This window comes from Engystomops pustulosus, chromosome 2, assembly GCF_040894005.1.
Source record: "Engystomops pustulosus chromosome 2, aEngPut4.maternal, whole genome shotgun sequence".
Taxonomy (NCBI): Eukaryota; Metazoa; Chordata; class Amphibia; order Anura; family Leptodactylidae; genus Engystomops; species Engystomops pustulosus.
The window spans coordinates 252582468-252598438 of record NC_092412.1 but is presented as its reverse complement, the minus strand read 5'-3'; the positions used below and the strand labels follow the sequence as shown (position 1 = coordinate 252598438).

General features: G+C 44.3%; 2 long non-coding RNA genes across 2 annotated transcripts in view; both read right to left on the bottom strand.

The window, feature by feature from the left end:
• Nucleotides 1–15971, bottom strand: part of LOC140119633 (uncharacterized) — a 149918-nt gene that overhangs the window by 41829 nt on the left and 92118 nt on the right. The gene's annotated exons all lie outside the window — the stretch shown is intronic.
• On the bottom strand, nt 4514–11468 carry LOC140116812 (uncharacterized). The gene is made up of 3 exons (XR_011852977.1): nt 11342–11468; nt 9087–9167; nt 4514–4737 (listed from the first exon to the last, which is right to left on the bottom strand). It is a non-coding gene; the product is annotated as an uncharacterized lncRNA (long non-coding RNA).

The following is a 15971-nucleotide window of genomic DNA, read 5'->3' as shown; positions in this document are numbered from 1 at the left end:
TATTCTCCTATGGCTATTTTCTAGCCAAGTATTACAGCACACTACTATGCCAGATGAGATGACGCTGAGTTATGAAAAAAATAAACGTAAAATAAAAAGAAACTGGCAGACTGTGCCTAATTCTACTCAAACCCCTAATAAATTTTCCCACTTTGGTGTTTGAGGTGGATATGTGTGTCACTAAGAGCTAAACACAACGGTAGCAAGTCCCCCTGCTAATTCCTCACAATATGGTACTAGCTGCAAATAAAAAAAAAAAAAAATTATAACGTTATTGTAGCCCTAAGAAGGGCTGTTGGGTTCTTTAAGAATCACTCCTGCCTAACAGTAAGCTAATAGAACACCCTAACGCTTTCCCTGAGCAGCAGCAGCTCTCTCCCTAGCGGCATCCAGACAGAGAATGATCCGAGCAGCCGCCAAAAAGCAAAACGGCGGGAGCTGCCATTTTCTCGAGCGGGCGTAATACTCGTCCGAGCAACGAGCAGTTACGAGTACGCTAATGCTCGATCGAGCATCAAGCTCGGACGAGTATGTTCGCTCATCTCTAGACCTGATCCTTGTGATCTCCGCTCTCATGTACATAGATGGTTTGTGCGTCTCATGATGTATAATTACCTGCAGATTGTAGGAGCTGATGACATGCAAATATTGTTTTGTGTTGAAATTTTCCAAATCCCATGATATTTATCACAAGTCAGTCATCTATTGTAAGATACTAAGACAATGTTGCATTAGGTAACTGAGGTGAATCAAATATGCTAAATTTTTGATAATTTCCAGGGATGTGGTCGGCAGTGCATGGAGTGAGACTTGCTTCTCTGAGCTCAGTGCTTCCAGCCCTTAAGAGCGGCACTAGAAGGCTAAACCGACGGGCGCATATGCCATTTCTAGCTCTGCTACATACCCTCTTCCATGTGGTGCCATGAGTAAACCCAAAAATAAGACAGGATCCGCAAGACTTACTGGCCCACATTTACTAAAGTCTGCCTGACTTTCTGGCACATGCTACACTTTGTGGCGCACGCTGCACTATACCGGATACAACACAAAATTCAGCATATAAAGGGGCGATCCGGTGCACAGTCGGACTGGGCGACACATTTATCATGCAAAGTCTGACAGAATTTTGTTGCACGCCCTAGGTTATAGGTGCACCAAAAAAAAAGTTGGTGCAGTATGTTGGAGCAATGCAGGGAGCGCCAGATTCATGAAGAATGTAAGACACACTTCATGACACACTGCACCCTCTACAGGCTAACTGCACAGGGCCGGATCTATATTGGCGCTCCTGGAGCACTTGCACCGGGCCCTGGGTTCAGTCTTCTATCTATAGCATCCCGACGTCTGGCACTGTAGATCAGGCCTTCGCCCTCCAAACGTCGAGCAGCCGACCCCTCGCGTCCCGTTGGCACTCAAGGATTTAAAAGGCCAGCACAGCGCTAATTGGTGCTTGCCATTTCCAGGAAACTGATATAAGCCGGTCTCTCCCGACATTCCCCACCGGATCTGTGTGCTATTGCCAATGAGAAGGCTGTTCCCTGCACCTAGTGCTAGTGAGTAGTTTTCCCGTTGTAACCCCGGACCTGTTCTCGACTTTGCTCAACCACTGCCAGGACTGACCTCTTGCTTTGTCTCTGATCTTGAACCTCTACCACCCGCATCGTCTACGAGATTGCCTGCTGATTGTGTACCTCGACCTTGGCCGCCACCACGGACAAGTCGTGAATATGGAACAACCTGGTGCCACCATGCTGCAGCAAGACCATCCTGCTTTGCGGCGGGCTCTGGTGAAGACCGGGTGCCACTTAGACTGCCAGGTGTCTGCTTGTCCGCGGTTGTCCAGGGGGTTCACTGACCCTGAGCCTTGACAGGTATGTAACCAGCAGCACTTTCAGGTGCTCCAAATAATCAATTAAAGAGATTGCAACTCGTCTACTTTTCTTTCTCCACTGGCCTGTTTGGTAACCGTGCACACTGCTTCAAGAAAATGCACTGCAGTTATCCAGCAGTTTCGGCTCAATTTTACAAGGAAAACAGATCCATAGTGCAAATCACCAATGACCAGGGAAGTGCTTTTAAAAGTATTAATCATACTCACAAACAGAAAAAAAAGTGCTTTGTATAAAATCATTTCTTATCCAAGCAGCAGACATTCTCGCCCGACCCTGGGTTTCGCCTTATGGCTTCTTCCGGAGCAGGTCTCTGCCTGTGCTGACACATCCTTTTATAGTGTATAAATGCATATAAAAAACAATAACTTTTCTCTGCATAATACATCACCATATCATATAGTATGGTATTGGATATATATAAAATTGTATTTTTGGTCTTTTGTTATGAGGTTATTTGAAGCCGGATTAAATAGAAAGAGCAATGTTACTAGTTGAAACCATTATATTAGGAATATCTGTGCTGAGTTTGTAAGTTCGTTACAATGGAAAACCCCATAGAGGCGAGGCGCTCGCAGGATTGGTCTGTAATAAGGTGTCTTCCTTTCCTTAGTACACCATTGGTGGCTCACAATAATGAAATCCTCCATAAGACGAGGCCTTTCTAGGATAAGATCTCTCATTGTCATAGAAATCTGTAATAATGTTGGTGGTTCGTAATAATGAAAATCCTCATAGGGGTGAGGGGGCCACATGGTTGGTCCTTGTGGAGGTGTGTCTTTCTTAATTTCAAATAAGTTTTAATTTCAAATATTATAATGAAAATCCCCATAGAAATGAGGCGCTCCCCTGATTGGCCTTCAGAGGGGTGTGTGCCCCCCCCCCGATAGTAACTCTCATTGGCGGAACACTATGGGGCCGTTTGGGTCCCCATTGATTTCAATGAGGTTCGGGTTCGTGGGGCAAAGCTCGGTTCAAGTCCAAGTCCACACTTTTTCTAATGACTATTGGCTACTGGGGGCTCTATAAATATTGGCTAATGGGGCCACTCTCCTAGGGCTTTAAAATAGTGTTTCTGGTGCATGCTTTATAAGAAAGTTTAGTCAAATAGAATAATTGAAAATTTGGGGAATAAAGGAGCTGTCCATTCTCCCACAAACTACTGAACTCTACTTTTTGTAGAGTTGTGTGTATTTGTTAAAAATTTGACTCAACCGATTCACTGAATTATTCCCAAAAATGTAATTTGACTCAAATAACTTTTTGTAAAGCATTACAAACACTACGGGGCATATTTTCCTTGCGGCAGTTTTCTGTCAGGCTGTGCATGTGTTTTCATGTTCAAACTGCATGCACAGATATTTAAGAAGTGTTCCCAGCACTTTTGTGTTGCACGCGAACGTTTTGTCGCACGGCTGCACTATTCTTCGGGTGTTCGGGTGCACAGTGCGTCACATTTCATGAAAAGTGTGCCCCATGTTAAAGTGGCACCAAATAAAAGCTGCTGAAGTGCAGGGGGCGCCAGATTCATGGAGAACGTGCACCAGAAATCCTGAATCTGGCGCCCCCTGCAGACTACACAGGACACTGCACATAGTACACACTGCACTGTTCTAAGTAAATGTGCCCCTGTGGGATAATAACAAGGGAATAGCCCTGTGAAAAATGGGCTAGGAAAAGTACTTAACCCCTTCCTTACTGCTGTATGATTATAAACGTCGTACAGCAGGAAGGGATGTATGAAAAGGGCTTAGATATATCTATCTATATAACAAATTGGTAATGGCCGTGATGGGTGTTCATGGGGGCCCCATCTTTAAATGATGATCGCGGCCCCCATGACGTCATCGGAGGGTGCAATCACAGTTGGGAGTCTGTCATAGGGTCCCATATCTATCATTAGCGCCTCCATATTACTATTTGTACAGACAGGCTGAAATATAGTGGATAATTTACCCATGGGGGCTTAGGGTTAAATTACCCATGGGGGCTTAGGGTTAATTTACCCATGGGGGCTTAGGGTTAAATTACCCATGGGGGCTTAGGGTTAATTTACCCATGGGGGCTTAGGGTTAATTTACCCATGGGGGCTTAGGGTTAATTTACCCATGGGGGCTTAGGGTTAATTTACCCATGGGGGCTTAGGGTTAATTTACCCATGGGGGCTTAGGGTTAATTTACCCATGGGGGCTTAGGGTTAAATTGCCCACGGGGGCTTAGGGTTAATTTGCCCACGGGGGCTTAGGGTTAATTTGCCCACGGGGGCTTAGGGTTAATTTGCCCACGGGGGCTTAGGGTTAATTTGCCCACGGGGGCTTAGGGTTAATTTGCCCACGGGGGCTTAGGGTTAATTTGCCCACGGGGGCTTAGGGTTAATTTGCCCACGGGGGCTTAGGGTTAATTTGCCCACGGGGGCTTAGGGTTAATTTGCCCACGGGGGCTTAGGGTTAATTTGCCCACGGGGGCTTAGGGTTAATTTGCCCACGGGGGCTTAGGGTTAATTTGCCCACGGGGGCTTAGGGTTAATTTGCCCACGGGGGCTTGAAATAATAGAAAATAAATAAATAAAAGCTTAAAAAATATAAAAAAATTTATAATATAAAAAAATGATCCAATAAGCAAAGTAAATCCAAAGAAGACCACAATATTAGTTATTCTGCTTTAATATATAGAGAATAACTAATAATTTCCTTTATTCATAGATAAAACAACGTCTTTTATGGACATGGGTGATGTTTTACCAGCGCAGCTCTTTTTTATGGCTTCCCAAAGACTTCCGCTCTTTACTTCATTTAGCTCTTCTTCCACCTCACGTTCCTCTGCCAGTTTGTCTTCCTCTTGTCCTTTACTGTGGAGAGGAGAACACAAATTTATTGAAACTTTTATTTCCAAAGATTTTTTTATAATATGTTTTTATTGAGGCAAAAAGAAATATACAACAAAGGGCCAGTTCTGCCGTTGTGCATAGACTCGGATTTTGCATTTTTGTAACTTAAATCAGCACAATGTTGATACAGACATTTGCTTATATGGACATTTAGATGTAATTTCAGGAAAAGAGGGAATGTAACAGGGAAAACTGACGAATCAACCACCAACTTACCAAGCGCTCCTTCTCAGGGGGTCATTATATTTATACTGAGAAATAAGCGCATAGTCATATGGGGAAAAAGTACAATTTATTAGGGCTTCAGAAACTGACGGAGAAACCACATGAATCTTCCCGTCCCCAATAGTTTTTGGCATTCTCCCACCTGTACGCTTCTATGGACGTGTCGGGACAGAGAACGGGCATGGAGTTTCTGGTGGAAAAAAGCGGAGACTATGCCAAAAATCTCCTCCAGTTCAGGACTGGTCTACAGGTCCAAACTAGTGGCGTTTGAGCACATTTTCCAAGAGGTCGGAGCCTCTTAGTGAATATGAGTGCACAACCGTCTACGACTGCGCTGCGATATGTCTCATTGCTAAGCACTGGCGGCAGGTTTCTCCTCTCTCCGGGTATGAACTATTCGCTCAGATCAAAGTTATTAGATCTATTGAACATTTAATAGCCACTCTCCAGGGTAAGGTAGACAAAAATTAACTGATTTGGGACCCATGGGACTCTTCTTGGCTCACTCATGAAGCTTCCTGATTCAGCCTCCTGTCCCTCTCTCCCCTCCCCTGTATTCTGTCTCATCTAGTCTTGTTTGTCCTTCTATGGCTGTTGCCTAGTTTTTGCCTTGGATTGCTGCTGTTCTTTTTCTTTTTGCACCTCTTCATTTTGTGGACTGTTTATACCAGCAGGGATAACTACGTCTCAACAACGCTGGCAGGGACCTGTAACTACTCCTGGTCTCCTCGCACCTTGAGGTATTGTGATGCTGTACATTTTCTCATTGTATCCATGTTCGTTCCTTTTCCTGGATGTAATTATGTTTGCACATGCTCAGTTGCTTACCCATTGACATAAAATTTTTTTATTAAAATACAATTGCAAGAAATGTGGTGCACGGTCCGACTCTGCATCAGAACACCCTCTTTGGTGCAGAATTTTGTGGCATTTGGCATAGTGCACCCGCAACAAAAAACTGGCGCAGACTGGAAGCAGTTTGCATGTGGTTTTCAGTGCAAAGTCAGACAGAAAACTGGTGCAAACATTATGGAGCTTATTTACCAAGGGTCCGCGGCCACACTTTTGGCAGATTTCCTAATGTTTTTGGGGATTGCACGGCTGTGACAGGTATTTGACTGGGGATTGTGCTGCATGCGATCGAATTGTGGCGTGGCTGCATGCGACAGAAAGTCACAACTTAACTTTAATAATAATAATAATCTTTATTTATATAGCGCCATCAAATTCCGTAGCGCTTTACAAATCATAGGGGACATATACAACTATATTACATTACAAAGAACAAACAGTCATATGGAACAATAGGAGTGAGGGCCCTGATCACAAGAGCTTACAGACTATGAGGATGAGGGGTGACATAAGAGCTTACAGTCTATGAGGATGAGGGGGTGACACAAGAGCTTACAGTCTATGAGGATAATGGGGTGACACTAGAGATTACAGTCTATGAGGATGAGGGGGTGACACAAGAGCTTACAGTCTATGAGGATGAGGGGGTGACACAAGAGCTTACAGTCTATGAGGATGAGGGGTGACACAAGAGCTTGTCTATGAGGATAAGGGGGTGACACTAGAGATTACAGTCTATGAGGATGAGGGGGTGACACAAGAGCTTACAGTCTATGAGGATAAGGGGGTGACACTAGAGATTACAGTCTATGAGGATGAGGGGGTGACACAAGAGCTTACAGTCTATGAGGATGAGGGGGTGACACAAGAGCTTACAGTCTATGAGGATGAGGGGTGACACAAGAGCTTACAGTCTATGAGGATAAGGGGGTGACACTAGAGATTACAGTCTATGAGGATGAGGGGGTGACACAAGAGCTTACAGTCTATGAGGATGAGGGGTGACACAAGAGCTTACAGTCTATGAGGATTAGAGGTGACACAAGAGCTTACAGTCTATGAGGATGAGGAGGTGACACAAGAGCTTACAGTCTATGAGGATGAGGGGGTAATACAAGAGCTTACAGTCTATGAGGATGAGGGGGTGACACAAGAGCTTACAGTCTATGAGGATAAGGGGGTGACACAAGAGCTTACAGTCTATGAGGATGAGGGGGTGACACAAGAGCTTACAGTCTATGAGGATGAGGGGGTGACACAAGAGCTTACAGTCTATGAGGATGAGGAGGTGACACAAGAGCTTACAGTCTATGAGGATGAGGGGGTAATACAAGAGCTTACAGTCTATGAGGATGAGGGGGTGACACAAGAGCTTACAGTCTATGAGGATAAGGGGATGACACAAGAGCTTACAGTCTATGAGGATGAGGGGGTGACACAAGAGCTTACAGTCTATGAGGATGAGGAGGTGACACAAGAGCTTACAGTCTATGAGGATGAGGGGGTGACACAAGAGCTTACAGTCTATGAGGATGAGGGGGTGACACAAGAGCTTACAGTCTATGAGGATGAGGGGGTAATACAAGAGCTTACAGTCTATGAGGATGAGGGGGTGACACAAGAGCTTACAGTCTATGAGGATGAGGGGGTGACACAAGAGCTTACAGCCTATGAGGATGAGGGGGTGACACAAGAGCTTACAGTATATGAGGATGAGGGGGTGACACAAGAGCTTACAGTCTATGAGGATAAGGGGATGACACAAGAGCTTACAGTCTATGAGGATGAGGGGGTGACACAAGAGCTTACAGTCTATGAGGATGAGGGGGTGACACAAGAGGTTGCATAATGGTCCAGCCATTCTTTATAAGGGAACAATATAAAATAATTTAATAAATAATTTACTAAACAACGATGTTGCTGCTTGGACCAGCCATCAGCCGCCATCTTATTTACAGGGTCCTAGGTGAAAAAGGCTGCAGAGAAGCCGGGAGCTTGGTATATATCAGTTGTTTGCCAGATAACAGATAGGATAGTACATAGGATGAATTAGTAAAGGGAGAGTTGACATTTCATGCAGTTAGCGAGTGTGATAGGCTTGCCTAAAGAGATGGGTTTTAAGAGCACGTTTGAAGCTTTGGAGGGTGGGTATTAGTCTCAGAGTCTGGGGAAGGGCATTCCAGAGAATTGGTGCAACTCGGGCGAAGTCCTGGATACGTGCATGGGAGGTTCGAATTAAGGTAGAGATTAATCTATTGTCACTGGCAGATCGAAGAGCAGGGGAAGGGCGATAGACTGAGATAAGAGAGGAGAGGTAGGGGGGTGCAGCATTATTCAGAGCTTTGTGGATGAGGGTTATTATCTTAAAGTGAATACGGAAGGAGACAGGTAGCCAGTGCAGTGATTGGCACAAACTGGAGGCATCCGTGTAGCGTTTGGCCTGTAAGACGAGCCTGGCTGCTGCATTAAGAATAGATTGAAGAGGAGAGAGTTTAGAGAGTGGAAGACCAATTAGTAGGGAGTTACAGTAGTCTAGTCGAGAGTGAATAAGTGCAACAATTAGCATTTTAGAAGTTTCAAATGTCAGAAACGGCCGGATTCTGGAGATGTTTCTGAGATGCATCCGGCAAGAGCGAGCAAGAGATTGAATATATGGTGAAAAAGAGAGGTCAGAGTCCAGCACAACCCCAAGACAGCGGGCCTGCTGCCTCGGTGCTATAGTGATCCCACAGACCGAGATGGAGAGATCAGGGGTGGTTTGGTTAGTAGATGGTGGAAAGACAAGAAGTTCAGTCTTAGAAAGATTAAGTTTCAAGAAGAGAGAAGACATGATGTTAGAGATAGCAGAGAGACAATCACTAGGGTTCTGGATTAAGGCAGGTTGTCGCTAGATCAAGCACTTACAGGGAGCACCAGGAAGAAGAAAGTGAACTCCTGCGGACCTGAGTGGGGAAGCGGCACATACAGGATATCGGGCATGCCATCTTAGTGGCACAATGCATCATCATCAGACAATGCACTTTGTATGAACTCCTCCGGACACGTAAGTAAATGTGCCCCTATGTGTGTTCCATCCGCCCTCACTTGTACCATCAGTGCTGCCCTTCCCTTCAGGAGAGGTGGTGGTTCCGGTAGCTGGACCAAAACCAATCACAATACGATGGCAAATCCAAGGAATAGGTTTATCTTTAATTTCAATATATACATTATTATTATTATATACAGATACTCACTCATCATGGCAGATGGAATAGGAGACAAATCCGAGGAAAAGTACCAGGAAAAGGGATTTCTTCAGGAAAGTCATGTCTGATCTGTCCAAAAAATAGGAAATTAAAGAAATATAAACAACAACGGAGAAAACCAGGACCATTATCTGTCCATACTGGGGAAACTCAGCAAGGAACGTCCAGCCTAGGAAACCATTTGTGCCTTTAGGAGGGAAATAAATGAAAACACTGGCGCTCATATCTTTTAGTATTTCACTTGCACGAAAGGGAATAAAAAAGCGGGCAGCACTCACCACTCCTTTTTTTTCCTGTATTAAAATCCAGCAATTTTGAGAGGGAGCACAGCGGGAGTGTATACAGAGGGGACAACCCGATTTCACATATCTATGCAACTCAGTGGGGCAGATTTACTTACCCGGTCCATTCGCGATCCAGCGGCGCGTTCTCTGCGGTGGATTCGGGTCCGGCCGGGATTTATTAAGGCAGTTCCTCGGACGTCCCCCAGGTGGTGCTGCTGCGCTGAAGAGCATCGGAACGCACTGGAATACACCGAGCCGGGCTGAGTGAAGGTAAGTGCAATTTTCGCGACACATTTTTTTTTTAAAAAATGCGGCGGTTTTTCCGAATCCATCGGGTTTTCGTTCGTCCGCGCCCCCCCGATTTCCGTTGCGTGCATGCCGGCGCCGATGCGCCACAATCCGATCGCGTCAAAATCCCGGGGCGATTCAGGGGAAATCGGCGCAAATCGGAAATATTTGGGTAACACGTTGGGAAAACGCGAATCGGGCCCTTAGTAAATGACCCCCATTGTCCTTACCTATATTCTAAATGAGGCAGGGGGACTGGCCATCTGCTCATGTGTTACATTCAAAAGGGTTGTGATAGGTAAAAGTGGTTATCTAGGACCAGGGCTGATTACCGTGTCCTTACAATGTATGTAACTCGCGTATAGCACTGTATACTTGTAGAGGGCTATACATTGGCTGTGGCCTGATAAACCCCCATGATTCTTTGTTATACTAATATACTAATAATAATATATTAATTCTATATTTATATAGCGCACACTGATCACACAGCACTGCACAGAACTTGCCAGATCGGTCCCTGTCCTTAATGGGTCTCACAATCTAATCAACGCACCAGTATGTTTTGGAGTGTGGGAGAAAACCGTAGGACCCGGAGGAAACCCACACAAACATGGAGAGAACATACAAAGTATATTTTTTAAGCAGGAAGGGAAGGGGGGGGGGCATTCATAAGTCTGCTATGGGGTATTTCCTCTCCTAGCTATGCTGGATAAACCGATATGAAATAGATATAAAATTGATAGATAAATGGATGGATAGATAGATAAATAGCAGATCCCCCTCTTATTGTATCCCCTAGTTTAACTTCTTATTGTGCTCCCCAGCATTTCCCCCTCTTATTGTGTCCCTCGGCAGCTCCCCTTCTTATTGTGCCTCCAAAGTAAAATAATAAACATATACTTACCTTTCCCCACCGTTCCTCTGCAGCAGCTCCTCTCTCCTCTCCTTCTACAGTATGTAGCAGATAAGTCGGTAGGGAGGGATGACATTACATGGGGCTGCCATATCTGCTACATACAGCAGAAGCAGAGGAACAGTGATAGCGCATGGGGCTCCCGGCTCCCTCCACTATGACTGTCATCAGATCTTCAGCTCAGAAACCGGGAGCCGCAGTGCAATGTATTACAATCACAGCAGAGCGTATCCACCCAAACCAGCCGGGAACCCTCCAGGCTCTGCTGCATCCACCCAACTCCACCTTATAGTTTCCTGCCAAGAACATTTCACACTCTCCTCCTCCTCCCTTATTACTTTCCTCAGAAAACTGTCAGTAACCCTCAGATATCCAACACCAGATCCCTGACAGACACAATAACACATTGTAATATCAGCCTCTGTATCTACAGGACCTACATGCACCGACCAATCCCTCAACCCCATGTCTTATCTATGTATCTCTCCATGCTGCTTTCTAGCCTTTGCAGTGTGCCAGGGTGTGTAGGGACAGGGTGTGCAAGGACAGAGTAGTCTGGAGCCGCTTCCCTCTGCTGAGTATATATAGAGTATATATAGTATATATAGCACTGAGCTCCAGATTCAAGGGATGTAATGAGCTGCAGGGTGAGAATGGAGCTTTCTAATTAAGGTTCTTAGAATAATCCAAAATGCAACTTTCCATTTGTATCCCTGAAAAATATGGCACAGAGGACAAAGTTTCCTCTACTTTACCTTACACTCGAGTCCCCTCAGACCTTTTGCTTTTGGGACAGTACACCTGGTAAATCCTCTCTCTTCCAGCTTCATGTAGTTGGACTTGTCGGACCAAAACCTGTTTCAACTTATCTACCAGCTGAATAAGCACTCCTCCCCCTCCTATTTTAGGTATGGTTTGTGGGTGTGGCCCGCATTGGCATGCCCCGCCTACCTTCCAGCACGTTCTAGGAAAAACTGGAAAGTACTAACATTACCTAAGGCTACATTCCCACACACGTGTGCCTGCTGTGCCGTAGCATGGCGGGCATACGCCGGAGCACTGGAGAGGAGGAGAGAGCTGCTCACTCCCGCCCCTCTGCATAGACATCCATGGCGGACAAAGCCATAATACTGGGAAAGATAGGACATGTCTTATATTTTCCCCGGGTATGAAACGGTACGGTGCTGCGTGTGTGCTGCACTGTAATGCTCCGGACGGCTCTGTGCGCCCATTGCCGGTGTATGGGGAACCTATATATGACATATCTATGGCGGGCGTACATACGTCCCAAATAGTGGTGCAAATTTAGCCTAAAGCAGTTCCCACCACAGACTGTGGGTGTCACTGCTGCCAGTTTGTGTGTATAGTGCAGTTTTAATGCAGCCCATTCTGTGCCTACATTTGTACTAGGACTACATAACACATGTGACCTCATGAAACATACAAAATACCACCAATACCACAGGTGCCACCCTAGGCCCAGGTGCAGGAATGGCTCTCTGTTATGCTACGAATTCACGTACTCTAAAAATAAGCTGTCCCAGCGAATGGCAGGGTCTAGGATAATAACCGTAACAAGACATTTATCATAAAGACAATACAAAACAGTTTACAGTTAAACATAAGAAAATCTAGTGCAAGTAGATATAAATAAGAAGACATGGGAATCACTATTAAAACCGCTCAGCTGGTACTTATCAGAGGGTCCACATCGGTTTGCCACTTTGACACAGTGGGGGTCATCTACTAAGGACCCGATTCGCGTTTTCCCGACGTGTTACCCAAATATTTCCGATTTGCGCCGATTTCCCCTGAATTGCACCGGGATTTTGGCGCACGCGATCGGATTGTGGCGCATCGGCACCGGCATGCACGCAACGGAAATCGGGGGGGCGTGGCCGAGCGAAAACCTGACGGATTCGGAAAAACCGTTGCATTTAAAAAAAGAAATGTGTCGCTTGGGAAGCGCTTACCTTCACCTGGTCCGGCCCGGTGAACTCCAGTGCGTTCAGATGCTTTTCAGCGCAGCAGCGCCACCTGGTGGACGGCGGAGGAACTACCTTGATGAATTCCGGCCAGACCCGAATCCAGCGCAGAGAACGCGCAGCTGGATCGCGAATGGACCGGGTAAGTAAATCTGCCCCAATGTCCATGGTGAAAAAAATGATTTTTTACAGCAGTTTAAAATATCCAATAAATTGTGTCCCACTTGTGGTTGATTCTTCACCAAAATATTAAAATATTTTATCTCTTTATGTTTGAAGCCTAAATGTGGCAAAAGGAAGAAAAGCTCAAGGAGGCCAAATCCTTTTGCCCGGCGCTGTATGTGTACAGTGGTGCTCAATGGTTTACATACCCCTCGAGCATTTTGGCTTTCTTGGCCTTTTTTCAGAAACTTTTTTCGGCTCATGGTTAGTGGTTGGGTCATGCAATTTATCGTCAAACTTCTACGTTTTCTCTATTTTTATATCAGACTGGCTGTAATAATGTTACTGCACCTTCTCCTTACACACCCAGCGCAAATAATACAAACACCATCTAGTTGGGTGAAAAGTGTGTGTGTGTGTGGGGGGGGGGGGGTCGGCCACAGCTTTAATCTTTAACATTGTAAAAAACTATGAGAACCGATGGGGAACCTTAGACCCTTTTCTAATTTAACCTAGCATGGCAGGCCCCGCCTCCGCGGGGGCGTGTCTTAGCTGATCCATCAGGTGATCTGTGCTAAATCCTGAGAGGGTTATAGATTCCGGCAAAGGCCAAGCTGTGACTACCAACAAACATTAATAAACATTGTAACAACTACAACAAAAAACTTAACATTGGGAGGACGGGAGGCTTCTTTCCTGAGCGTGGAGCAGTCCAGAAAGAGGTTGGGCTAGCTTCGTGCCCGGGGATAAGTATTTTTGGCCATTGCCCCCATGTGGCCAACGGAAGACGCTGGACCACGTGACGCCGGGTGAGGGGAGGTGCGGGAATGGCCGTGTGCTCCTTAAAGCTGCAGAGCACGGCCGGTCCTGTAACCCCCCGACTTATGCAGCCTGCGGCTTAGGTTTAATGACAATCAAAAACATCCAAATTACCCTGGTTAAAAGTTCACATACCCGGGTGATATTGGACTGATAACATGCACAGAAGTTGACGCTAATGAGTTTGAACGGATACTAAAGGTTCAGTGAGTTCCTGGGATCCAGCCACTGAGGGTTGTGATTCATGGGGAAAGCAAAAAAAAAATGGGAAAAGCTAGTATAAAGCAGGAAAGGGGTACAATAGTGCCCCAAAACTGCCAAGGGCCCCAGGGCTGCCCGATGTCTCGAGCAGTCGGAACGTAAACTGTCTACACATACATTAGTATTGTAGCGTAGTGTATTGGACTAGAATCAGCGATCAGATCCTTGCTGATTCAAGTTCAAGTTTGTATTAAAGCAAAATTTAAAACCATATAATAATAAAAATAAAATTAAAAAAAAAAATAAATAAAATATAAGCCCCTAAAATGTTCTCATACAAACAATGAACGTTTAAAAGACACAAATACACAAAAACACCCACACATTTGGTATTGCCGTGTCCTAAGCAATCTGTATAATAAAACAGAATCATTATTGGACCTACACGGTGAACGCTCTAGAAAAAACCCTGAAAAATGTTCCAAAAAAAGATAACTTTTTATTAATACCCTTAAAAACTCTTTAAAAGTGAGAAAATTGTAAATCGCTTCAAAATAAGAGCCCTTACAAATAACAGCTCTTCTCGCCAAAAAATAAGCCCTTAACCAGATTTTTCAGCCGGAAAATAAAAATTTTAAACCTCTGAAAAGATGGTGAGGCTAAAACTTAAATGATTTGCTCCAAATCAATTTTTATGCAGTAAAATTGGGGAAAAATTATAAAAAGTCATAAAAAAGAGGTATTTCCATAATTTTGGCGACCAATAGAATACAAATAGCATTATTTTTATGGTATGGTGAATGGCTAAAAAAAAATATATATATATTAGCAAAAATTGATTATTTCCTTTTCCTCCACCAACAAAGAGTTAATAAAGTCGATGCCCCGAAATGGCAGAAAAGTGAATCTCGTATGTCAGAAAAATAAGCCCCTATATATCCACATTAAAAAAGAAAAAAATTATTGCCTGTACAATTTGACAATACAAATCTGCTCTGGATGCCTCCTCCTTCCATCCTATGCCCGGCCGTGCGCCCCTACAGCAGTTACCACCACATATGGGATCGGTACTCAGGAGAAATTGGGCATCAAACTTTGTGGAGCTTTTTTCATTTAATCCATTGCAAATACCAAGCTTGGTTCTAGTAATATATTTATGTACTGAGCTTGATTCTAGTACTATATTTATGTACTGAGCTTGGTTCTAGTACTATATTTGTCTACTGAGCTTGGTTCTAGCACTATATTTATGTACTGAGCTTGGTTCTAGCACTATATTTAAGTACTGAGCTTGGTTCTAGCACTATATTTATGCACTGAACTTGGTTCTAGCACTATATTTATGTACTGAGCTTGGTTCTAGTACTATATTTATGTACTGAGCTTGGTTCTAGCACTATATTTATGTACTGAGCTTGGTTCTAGTACTATATTTATGTACTGAGCTTGGTTCTAGTACTATATTTATGTACTGAGCTTGGTTCTAGTGCTATATTTATGTACTGAGCTTGGTTCTAGTACTATATTTATGTACTGAGCTTGGTTCTAGTGCTATATTTATGTACTGAGCTTGGTTCTAGTACTATATTTATGTACTCAGCTTGACAGCACTGTTTTAGGTGCTTTGGTGACTTTGATGCTAATAGTAGTGTCACCAAAGTTGTGACAAAAGTGCCCCGTAATCTGGAATGCTTTCAGACACAAACCTAAACCAACTATTAGGAGGTGCAGAGTTATTATCCGGTAATAAATCTGGTGCAGCAGAAGACTGTCTAATCTAACTGTGCTCTGTTAGATGCTTCTAAATCAACCCCAACGTGTTTCATTCTGTGCAACATTATCTTCATGGTTTACACTTCAGTTGGGAGTATTCTGGTAATGTATCATGAAGAGTGGGCGCCAGTGATGATTTTGTATGGTGGACCCAAAACCCTGCAGTCCGGTACTGGTTGGGACCCTCTATATGTGTTTATGAGGAGCTGATGACCATCTAGAGTGAGTGTATTACTCTTCTGATCCAAAAAGACTATAAATATCGGACAAAAGTCACCTTTCTTCCCATGAAAAAAGAAGACAAAAGCGTGAGCATCTCCAGAACAATAAAAGAAATTAGAAATAGTCCTTTCCTTCTCCTTGTACCCAAATTGTCTTAAAATATTCGGTGATTATAGGTACATCCACATTTCCACATCTCCATTTTTACTGTCCCGTCATCAAC